Source organism: Hipposideros armiger, unplaced genomic scaffold (genome assembly GCF_001890085.2).
Source record: "Hipposideros armiger isolate ML-2016 unplaced genomic scaffold, ASM189008v1 scaffold_534, whole genome shotgun sequence".
In the NCBI taxonomy this organism is placed as follows: domain Eukaryota; kingdom Metazoa; phylum Chordata; class Mammalia; order Chiroptera; family Hipposideridae; genus Hipposideros; species Hipposideros armiger.
In genome coordinates, this window is record NW_017731884.1 from 1,080,152 (window position 1) to 1,092,417 (window position 12,266).

Genomic DNA, 12,266 nt, shown 5'->3' on the forward strand with positions numbered 1-12,266 from the left:
TATATCTGACTCGTGCTCAGAGATTGTCTTGGATACATATAAATAGGAGAATAATTTAATCTGAGAAATCAATTTCTTGCAGGCTGATATGACAAGGGTTCCCAAATGACTCAGGGAATAAAACACCTTTTATGTCACAGAAACCTGAAATGATCTGAGGTGGAGAATGTGAAAGTAAAGGAAGGGAGAAAAGACTTACTGTTAACCACACTCCTTTGCATGTTGGAAACTGGAAAATGGTGAAAAGGGTAAAATCTGAAAAGAAGGCACAGGTACTATCATCATCTGGCCACATCTGACTGTCCAGACATTAAAGAAAGGGGGGAATACTTTTAATACTTATTTCAAATTTTTCATAAACAATTACTTTTCATTGTTTTATTTTAAAAAATCCCTCATGCTTGTGAAGTAAAATGAATGCATGTGTTTTATTTTTATTTGCATTTATCCATCTCTTATTTTTAATGTGGTCTCTTTTTTCATCGATATTAACACTTCATAGATAGCAGGTTAGTACAGTTGAAAGTCGGAGGGTCCTTTGTTTTGTCTGAACAGGGTAAGACTTGCTCTGTATGAAACATATTGGGGGATACCTGATATCCCTTTATTCTAAATGCTAGTCTGCTGGCAGTCAGTATGAGAAAAAGCCACCAGCAAAGTCAGAGGAAGCCAGACAATGGGGTGGGAGGATTTTATGTATGATCCTCTGAGCTGCGATATAGCAATGGGACTTTTGTATATCCCTATGTGGAAACAAGGACCTCTATCAAGGATATCGATGACTGTGATATACATCTTAATTGCATAGTTGTTGATCAACAACTTATGAAAATATCACATTCTAATTATTACTAAATATTATGAATTTTTAATATATTTATGGAAGGTTCATATCTTCATCCAAGGTAGTGAGGGAACACCAAACTGTCCAAATCATTTATATTTTAAAAGTTTTATGATACATTGCTTTTGCTGTGTGTTCTGAACTACAATATTCATCCTAATGGTCCTTATGAGTATTATAACTCTCAGTTTATATAGATAAGGAATTGAATAAAAACAGTTGGTGTAAAGCCAGAAGAATAACAAACAGGCAAAGATACTTGTCGCCTCTATGTTTACTCTCTTCTCTATGGACAGAGACCACTTTTAGAAGGTCAAGAGAATGTTTAGTCTTCTATTTTCACATTGCTACCCATGGGAAAAATACAATTCAATCAAATTCACATGGAGTTTTCATAGGAATTTAGTTGCTGGTTTGTATTCCCAGAGCCCCTGGTAAATTTAGGGTGACTGACCCTTAGTGATGTAAGGGGCTCCATCTGAGGATCACAGCAGCCCACAGTCTAGCTCTAAACTTGAAGGCACCTGGCCAGACACCAGGCGACATTGCCTTTAACTTCTCCCCAAAGTAATTTACCTCTGGACAAATAAATCATGAAACATACCTCTGAGCAGTATATTTTAAAGTGTTTTTAGCAGAAAATCCATAAGATGTTCAGATGAAAATGCAATTTGGGTTAAATATATATTGGAGATACTCCACTTAATAGAGTTAATGAATATTTTAAAGTACCAAGATTTATCAATGCCTCTGATGCTGTAATATGCATGGAGATAACCTGCAGTACTCTCTGTGAGACGGCTACTGTGAGTTGTCTTTCCCCAAAGTTAAGGTCATTCAACATTTTTTCAAAGAATACCTATTACTATCACCTAAAAAAACACTAGTGAACTGCAGAAAGCAATTTTGAAAACTTCCTCAGATGAACCATGAAGATTCTGTAAACTGGAAGCAAGTCTGTAGAATCTAAAGGGCATCTAGGTGGACAGTCCACCTCAGTCCTGCTCCAGCCGCTGAGCAGCCCTGGTGGCCATAGTGCCAAGCTAATAAGTGAATTGGATAAACCCACATGCCTACCATTTGCCTTCTTGGACTGAAAACTGGAAGGTGGAAGCTGTGGTACAGGACCTGCGTAAATTACACGCACTTCTACCAAGATTTGTTTTTAGTGTTTATTATTTTTGTTTTGCCTTTATTTCTTATAACCTCATTTGATAAATGAGATTTTTCACTGTGTCTAAGATAAATGTAGATATAATATTAATAATGCCAGAGTATTTATCTGCATAAAAGTTTAAATGGAAGCATTTTGTGCATTCATTAAAAGAATCATAGATTATCACAATTGTCTTATGTTCTCATGGGGCATACGAAATATTAGTAATTTAAGATTCAATGAAAAATTATAAATGTCTGGTATTAAATCTAATTCAGTGCATTAATCTAAAAGTTTCTATTGTGGAGTTTAGAGGCCATTTTAGTTCAATAAACATTGCCAGACAGTTTCATAGGCACTGGAGGCATAAAGACATGAAAAAGACAAAGCGATTTCTTTGCACAAGCTACCAGTTTCGTTGGTGAGCTGCATATAGTAGAATATTCAAGTACCCATGGGACTGAGGGCTATGGGTGGTGTACTTTAACCTAGAACATGAATGCAAGGGAGGGTGGGTCCGGAGAAGGGGAATGAAATTGATACGTGAGGTCTAATGACATTATGACACAGAGGACCTTCAACACCGTGCCAAGGGATTTGGATTTTTCTTCCTATGTACACAAATAAAGTAATGGTAGAGCAGAGTAACCAATTTGGAGACAAGTCCAGTAGTCCAGGCAATGCAGGAGAAAGTCCAGAATCACTGCCGATTCATCGAGCAACTCATAGGTCCATCAAAACTTAGACTCTAGAGACACCATGATAAACACAATAGACAGTCTCTCCCCTCTGGCACACACAATTCAATACAAAATATAAACAAATATTTCAATAAGTGCATGTGTGCAAAATGCTTTGAAGGAAAAGGTATGGTGCTACTCATAGATATTACAAAGTTAGCTAACCTTCTTTGCAGATGCCAGGGAACGCTTCCCAGAGTTAGTAGTATCGAAGATGAGACCAAAATGAAAAGCAGCATCAGAATTAGCTAGATAAAGGTTTTGGGGGTCACAGTTGGGAAAGAGACTACTTCCAGAAAAGTGCAGCTGATAAGAGTCAAGAGAGAAGACTGTATGCTAAAGGAATCAAGAGAACTCCATCATGGCTAGAGCAAAGAATCATTAAGAGTGGTGTGAGTAGGAGAGGCCAGATGTTCAAAGCTCTAAAGGTAAATATAAAGAAAGGTTAATAGATTTTATTCTAAGGTAAGTAGGAAGCCACTAAAGAATTTTAAGTGGCTTATTCTTTTTTATAATTTGGAAAGATTATGCTAACTTCTGTGTGTAGAACAGACTAGAGATGCAAAAGTGGTTATGGAAAGGTGAATTTGTCTACTGTAAATTCCAGCAGGGCAACTACATGTCCATTTGGTTATGCTCAATGTCTAGCAGTGCCTGGTACACTGAAAGCATTTGATATATGTTTACTGACTGGGTAAATGAATGAGATTACCCACCTATTCATTTTTATCTGACCCAAAAATTTCTTGAATGAACATTTACTATCTGTGAGGAAAACAACACCTTTATTATATGGCAGGAAATATTTCCTCTGAAGGACCTTGAAGCATTGATGACAAAATATCCCTAAAAACATTATTAGTGTGTCATTTGGATGACAATGAAAAGACACACTGTCCCTCTGAGCTTCCAAAGCCTCAAGAATCATATGCTAACAAAGAGAACAAAGCTATAAATGGAAATTATTCATTGGAATATACTGGTTTTCCACTTTTATGAGTCAATTTTCAAAATTATGTATTATAATGTTTATAACAGCTTTATTGTTATATAATTCATGTACCATCAAACTCACCCTTTTGAAATGTGCAGTTCAGTGAATTATACTGACAGAAATGTGCAACCATCACCACTATATAATTTTAAGATATTTTTATCAATCCCCCTCACAAAAATAATCCTATATGCATCAGCAGAATTTCCCCTATTCGTCCACCCACCCAGTCCCTGATAACCACTAATGTACTTTCTGTCTCAATAGATTTGCTATTAAACAATTCATATAAACAGAATCATATAATGTGTAGTCTTTTCTGACTAACTTTTTCCACATAGCATAATGTTTGCAAGGTCCAGTCATATTGTAGCATGTATCAGTAATTCATTCCTATTTTATTGCCAAATAATATTCCATTATATGACTGAAAAAGATTTTTATTTACCCATCTACCAGTTGATGAACATGTAGGGCATTAATACTTGTTGGCTATTATGAATAAAGTTGCCATGAATATCTACATATTTTGTTTTTGTTTTTGTATTCAATTCTCTTGGGTATATACCTTGGCCTGGAATTGCTGGGTCATATGGTACTCTATATTTAACTGTATGACCAACTGCCAAACTGTTTTGCAAAGTGGCTCTACCATTTTACAATTCCCCCAGCAATGTATGAGTGTTCAGATTTCTCCACAGCCCTACCAACATTTGTTATCGTCCATTGTTTATATTAATATTACAGACATTCTAGGGATATGAAATAGTATCCTATTGTCTCACTGTTGTTTTTGTTTACATGACTAATGATGTAGGAAATCTTTTCAAACGACTAATGATGTAGAACATCTTTTCATATGTTTATTAGCTATTTGTATACCTTCTTTTGAGAATGTCTATTTAAATCCTTTGCCCGTCTTCATTCTGTTATTTTTATTGATGTGTTATCTAATTGCATTAATTAGTGCCTTCATGTAACTATTACCTTGGAGAGTGTATGTAATACATGACAGGATAATGTCTTATTTCTGATTTTAAAGCAAATGCTTCCAGTAATTCCATTATGCTCTTGGAAGTATATAATAGTTCTAACATTTGATTAAGTTTTCTATTTCTGTTATGTTTTATCTTTCATTTGTATATTTGTATCTACAGCACCAGCTCAAAATGGTCCTATTCTGTTTCTAACAAGATACTGAGTTGCCTTTCAGAGACAACAATCCAAAGCCAAAGCACAAAAAGGAGAGAGCTTTCACCTCAAGATGCACCTGGAACGGAAGTCCTCATGAAACCAAAGGACCAGGGCATGACCAGGACTTGAACATCAGAAGCCTTTCAGTCACAACGGGTTCACTGTCCAGGAAGATCCAGTGCTGAGGTCCCTTCCCATAAATGGTCAACTTCCAAGGTCCTTCCCTAAACCTGACCCCACCAACACTTCCACATACCTGTTCTCCCTACCCCTTAAAACCCTGCCCTGAACATGGTGTGGGGAGACGAATTTGGGCTTTTTCCCCATCTCCTCATTGGGCTGCCTCTTGAAATAAATTCTTTCCTTGTTTCATACTCGATGCTTTAGTGATTGGTCTTAGTGCATGTTGGGCATACAAACTTGTGGGTTCAATTACATATTTATGTGTATTACTTTTGTCTCTTAATGTATTGCTACACGTATGTTGATGATATCTGACGCATTCTTAACAGATATTCATTATGAATTGCATCCTTTATTATTATAAAGCATACTTCTTCATTTCTTCTTTGTTTGATTTTTCTCTTTTGTTTTCTGTTTTTGTTGTTGTCTTGTATTCATCGTCTGGGAACACCCTCTCTAACTCTCTGCTGACATATTTAGGTCAGCTGACCCCACTTGAGGCTCAAGATTGGGAATATGACCCAAAGGTGACCAGTCAGAGTGTCAGTAAATGTCTCAGGGAGGAGGACCAAAACCAGAGCATAGGGCATTTTGATCAATGAGAAAAATAAGCCCTATTTTTCTTGCTAAACTGATGGATGGTGAGCTCAGCTTTGAGGTTTCATGGCCTACCTCGCCACCGCTTGCAGACAGCCTGCCTGAGAAACACACCAACATAAACAAAAGCTTCACTGAAAAGTACAGAAAAACCCTGATAACTGTTATGAAGAACTAGATCAAATCAGACCTTCAGTATCTGTACCATTTGACTTTTTAGTTATATGGTCAGTATTCACCCTCTTCCTTAGAAGAGTTAAATGAATTTAAGTTTCTGTCACTTCCTACAAAAAAAAAAAAGTTCTATTCATTACAAGCAATATTCCTTCTAATGCCTTGTTTTTTACCTCAGTATGTTAGGTCAAAGAATAATTTTCAAAAAATTAAAATATGGTCCTAAAACTAATATATAATGAACAGTTTGGAAAGATGGATTCAATTGTTTAATAAAGGAATAAGCAGCACAATAAAGCAGCTTACAAGGTGAATACCAGAGATTAGCACTACAGTCAATGAAAGAAGGACACTGAAATAATATTCAAATGTTAGATGTAAAAGATAAAATTAATATTTTTCAGGTAAATAAAGCTGTAACTTTGTGGTTTTCTCTCCTCAAAAATAACTTGCAATTCAACAATACAAAAATTATTTGTAAAGTATCAATCTTCTTCAAATTAACATCTAACTTTAAAGAGCATAGTACAGCCCTTATGGTAAGTAAAACAGTAATGTTTTTAAAAAAATCACATATACTTAGAAATGACTCAGGTGGTTTACCCTATTAAATCATTGAAAGCATATGGAGTAATGTTTTGCCTTCTTTTCATTTTTCAGACAATTTTTCAATACTATTTTATTGAGAGAAGTTATAACAATATAGCATTTGTCAATATAGTAGATTGTTGTTAGAGTCCCTCTCTGTCCAGTTGGAGGACAAAGGTTTCCTATCCTTAGATCAAAACCTGGAGGTCACTTTGAAATGCACACCTCCTTTCCCAACTGTGATATCTAGCATCAAACATCTATTGTTGGTTCATGAAATGAGGTGAAATATTCTTCAAATCAGACTATCCATATTGTACTGGCAAATACAGCTCAAAGGTCATTGAAGTGCTTGGTACATAATAGCACTGACTCTCTCACACCCTACATGCACCTTTCCTGGGTTTCTATTTCTATCACTATTTACATTTCCCCAGATAATTTTGCAGGAATTGCAGCATGAACTGCTGCAATGTCTCATCTACTTATTCTAGTCTCCAAATAAACAGAAAGTGGCTGAAAATGGTATAAGGAAAGAGCCAGTCTCAGTTTTAAAAAGTAGGGAGTTCCACCAGTCTCAAATCACAGCTGCTGAAGAGTTAGAGCTCAGCCACTAGCCCATCTGGTCCACGCAGGCTCTGGAGTACAGTCAGAGGGAAAAAATGGCAACGGAGCCAAAGATCACGTAGTTAAACTGAACATTCTTGAAATGTAAATGCTTTGAAAATTCCTATTATTTCCTCCTTAGATGTTAAATGTGAAAATAGAGAAGTGAGTAGAAGCTCTACCCAGGGCCTATCATACTGCCTCACACCCTTCCCCACAAACATCCAAGGCCAGCCAGACACAAACCAAGGGGACCACTGAGTGTCAGGAGTCTTCTCTGATCACCATGGGCTAGATTAGGTCTCGAAGGTCACAAAATTTAAAATTTGAAAAAGAAGAGGATCAGTGGCCCGTGTTGGGGGCCTGCAAGCCTCCACTGTGGAGCTTCTCAAACATTATACAAACATTATAAACATTATACATTATAGATGTAGCAAAACATTTCCCTGCTTAGTTCTTGGGACACACAGGACAAGCCCAGGGTGGCCACGCTCTCTGGCCCACATAGCCCAGTCCATAGCCCCAGGGTCATGTGATATAAAAAATGACTTTGAGGGTCAAGGTGTGGGGAAGTTTGGTAGCCACTGCTTTTCTTGTCAATTCTACCACCTCCACTGAGGTCCGTTCTGGTTTCTAGGCACAAGAAGTTCTGGGCAGAATACTCAGTGTGGGGCTGTGAGGTCTGTTGTGGGAAGAGAGTCATGGCAGCCTGAGGTGGGACATCAGTGGCCTTGGGGTCCATGGAGTGCCCCCTGATGCTGCGGTGCTCTGTGTAATGCTGATTCTGATGGCTCCGAGCCCAGCACTGGGGGTTGTGCCAGGGGAACTTAGCCCAGGCCCAGCTCCCCAAGATGGGAGAGATGGTGGTTTTATAATCAGAGAGTGAATTTCTGTGTTTAAAACCTTTTATTATTCTGTAAGGAGAGACAAAGAACTGGCCACTGGAGGGCCTGTCCCTCTAGAGGAAAAACATCAAATTGCTGAGAAGTTTTGCCACTTGGCAAGAGAGTTTAGAGACCTTAAATCAACTATACTAGAAGCCAAACTTCAGAAGTTACTATAAGACATAGTAAACGTGAAGCCCATGAATAAAGAGCTGGAAAGCTACTGCTCTTTACTTGGGCTTAAACTAGATACTTACAGAAAGCATGAAAAGAAGAAAATTCTAAATGTATACAAGTTCAGCTGACGGCTGATATTAAAGCAACATTAATTCCTTAGAAGATACATGCAAGCAAATTCAACATCAAGTAGCTGCAACCAAAACAGCTTTCAAAAACCGTAACAAGAATGGAGAAGAGCTTCAGACAGCATGGACAGAGGCTGTGGAGGAAAAGTCCAGTCTTCAGAGAAGCATACACTGCTTTCAAAAGAATCTCAAAATGTTCTCCTTCCATCATCATATACTGGGTGGTGAACGCACAATGCAATATATAGATGATGTATTATAGAAATGTACATTTTAAACCTATATAATTTTACTAACCAATGTCACCCCAATACATTTAATAAAAAAATTTTAAAAGAATCTCAAATTTACTAAAGAGAAAAAAAAAATTAGAAAGCCTGCTTGGGGAGTAAGGTTTTAATAATAAAGTCAGATCAAGCCTCTAAGTGAATACTTGCTGTAGATGAGCCACTCCACTGCTACTCTTGGGGAAGACAACATGGATTGCAGGAATGTGGATTTGGATATATCAAAAAATCAGAAAACAGAGTCCTCTTAATTGATGAATCCAAAGGACTGTTGATTTATGTGACAGAGTTAAATACCAGCTTACAATCTCTCAAAGAAAAAAAGGACAACAAATGTACCAGAACTAACTGTAGAAGCTAAAACTATCAGTGCACTTAAAAACAATTAGAAAAAACTCCAACCAAGAAATCTTTGTAGCATTCAGAAAATACCCAGGTAGAAAGAGAGATACAAAAACTCCAACAGAAATATCAAGACCTTGGCTGAACTTCATCAAGACAAATAAACAAATGTTTATGCAGTATCCAATTTAGAGAAAACTTACCCCATTTAAGGGGGAGGAGAATCATTCTTAACCAGCTAAAAACATCAGTGATGCATATGAACAGCTACACACTTATAAAAGTAAAGCAAAATTATTTCAGAAAAATTAAAAAGCTCATGTTATTGGGATGAGAGATTTCTTAGTTCAGAGAAACTTTGATAACAAGAAAGCAAATGAACGCATGACACAAAAATTGATTGAGAGGAAGACCTTCAATTTTCTGAAAACTATTCTTCCTTGTTTTCCCCCCAAAAAAAAAAAAAAAAGTGCTTTTAGCAGAGGCCTGAGGCTACAACCAGGAATCCTCCAGATACCAGACTGAGGAAGGAGGAATATTTGGCTGTGACAATAAGGGAATGAATGAAAAGATCCATCCCTGGGTCCACCAGTTACCAATCCCGATGGTCCCTCCAATCTAGCCGACTTCTCCTGACTCAGCATGTCCTCCAGGAGAGCAAGACGGAGAGCTGTGTGGTTAAAGTAGTGATCTTGAAAAGAAAGTATATATAGAAGAACTGAATAAATTGGGAATGAATAGCCTGGAGAAAATGTCAGGCCAAGAGGCAGAATAATAGTTTTCAAATATCTGAAGTCTAAGATGGCTGAGACTTTATTCCCTATCTTCAAAGAACTACAATACATTTAGAGTACCATCTATGCCAGGTTAGAATGCAGATATACATTCACGTAAGGATGAACTTGCCAACAACTGTAGCTGTCCACAAACTCAATGGACCACTGCTATGAGAGATCTTTATCCAGATTTCCCTTTATAGGCGTTCAGTCCTTCACAAGACAGTTAAAAAATTCCCCTTTCTTAGAAAATAAGGTAGAAATAAAGAATTATGGTTATCAGTAATAATTCTCAAGTAATTTGTACCACAATATTTCTCAGAAAGATAAAATCACAAATCATGTAACATTTTAAAAATTTTATGAAATATTTATTCAGAAATTATTCAATCTTGTAAACTAATGTGTTCCTAAAATAATTTAGACATACGTCATGAGGTACATGGGTCTTCCCACTGCCAATCATTTCAACCTCAGAAGTTATTAAAGAGCCAAATTGGAGATCCCCGTCTCCCATGGTCTACATGTGCAGAGGCCAAATTTCCAAAAGATGAAGGATTCACAGGCATGTGTTTCTCTAACGGTTTACCAAATAGAAGACATGATTTTCTCTGGAAATTGAAAACATTTTTTTTTGCCAGTCGAAATTCATCCAACTGAAATATGATACATCAGGTACCACTGTGGTTTCCTTAAAGTGAAAATATGTGCTTACTGAGACTAGGCTTAGAAGTACTAGATCTCAGAGATTACTTTGGGAATGTGAGAAAGTCATTATTTTCTGGCTCTCCAGTAATTTATTTTGAATTTGTTAAATTCATTGATGTGTGAACTAGTTATCAAAGCTTGATAAACAGCTTATAAATCACTTTGAAGTTGGAAGAAATAAATATTAATGAGTCAATTTTCAAGGAATTTAAACCCAATTTCTCCTTCTTCTGTCGCTATAAGTTAAAAAGAGAATCTCAGTTGTTTCATTTAGAAAGGAATCTACAATTTTTTAGTAATAATTGATGTTGCTCAAGATAGTCATAGGGCTATTTATGGTAATGAAATCAAACTATTTACTTATAAAAATAATGCTCTTTGAAAATCCATCTCAGAGTTTCATATGACAAAACTTTTGTTTATTTATTTATATAACACAAGCACAGTGATGATCCTAATCCTTTGAGATACTAAAATAACCTGCTTGACTGAGGTTTGCTCAGGGCTGGCCTCAGAACAGGAAAAGAAAGCAATGTTCTCAAGTCCAGGTACCTACAAATATCAGAGCCTTACCAACACTATCCCACTTAAACCACTACTTCCTTCTTCACACAGGATAAAACAGTGCAAAAAGATTTAGTAGTTGACCCAGGATATATAAAACTCAAGATTTGAAAACACGTCTACCTAACCACAAAGCCGTGTTAGCTTAGTCTTTGAAACAGAAAAAATAGATAATTCTCTAAGTGATAAGTTTTAAGGGTATCAAAAGGCCCTCCAGATCTCCAAAATACATAATAAAAAGAATCTTAAAAATGTATCCAGTATTACATATATGGAAACTCTCTGGCCCTGAGGTTAAATGGCATGCTCCAAGTTAAAATTATCTGGACTTGGTTTCGAATTTCTTGTGCCTGTTTTCTCTTCTAGGGATTCTCAGTATCATAATATCAACATTTTCTTGGATCTAAGTATTTATTCCTCATAGCTATGAAATACTTGATTTTATACCAAATTCTGAGTTGGCTTATTATATCCCTTCCAAAGTTCTGGCATATGTTTGATTCCCATAAAGGGATGAGAGACTGCAAAATGATGAGGACCGCTGCGTATGGCTGGAACCTTGTTCATTGTATAAGGACAACTCAGTCGAATGGAAAAGAAAGTGGGAGTCGAAATCGAGCTCACCTCCCTCCCACCAAGCCATACCATGATGTGGCATCCACCTAGAGGATGCAATTCCTAATTTAAATAAAGGGGCCATACAGGCTCACACAGGGACTACAAAGGCCTTGAAAGTTAGGAAGAAAGGAGAGGAGATGGCTGGACATAAAGATTTTCAAGTCCAATTTCTATGGGAAATTAATTAAAGGAACTGACTTATGAAGCTAATGATGAGTCCGTTTATTAATTCAGTAACCCAGTGCCAGGGTGGGGAGATGTATACTGTTGACACTGAGTATAATGTTATTTCAGGAGAAAGGATTTAGGATAAATATCGGCAGCATGTGCTACTTGACCAAATGAGAACTACTACTGAGGAACCCTGTGAATATTTAAGAAAATGGTTCTACAGAAGGTGGGAGAAATAGAACACTTTCACATCCTTTGATCTGATGATTTTGTTTCTTAAAGTCTTCTTGGAATGAAACACCATGATGTTGTATATATGTTTTGAAAAATCATCACACCCTCACTGTGACAGATTCCGGAGAATCTCTGAAGAAACAATTTTGAACACTAAGCTATTATGTCTTCATTTAAAGAATATACAGTGACACCTTGGTTTGCATAATTCATTCTGGAAACAAACTACTCGTATTGCAAGACATCGCTCATTTACCAAGTTAAAACATATTAGGAATGTCTGCTCGTCTTGCAGAACACT

The 12,266-nt window shown here is 36.8% G+C and overlaps 1 protein-coding gene across 1 annotated transcript in view; it reads right to left on the minus strand.

Moving 5' to 3' along the window:
• Positions 1–12,266, minus strand: part of GPC5 (glypican 5) — a 1,048,823-nt gene that overhangs the window by 1,035,348 nt on the left and 1,209 nt on the right. The window lies entirely within an intron of this gene.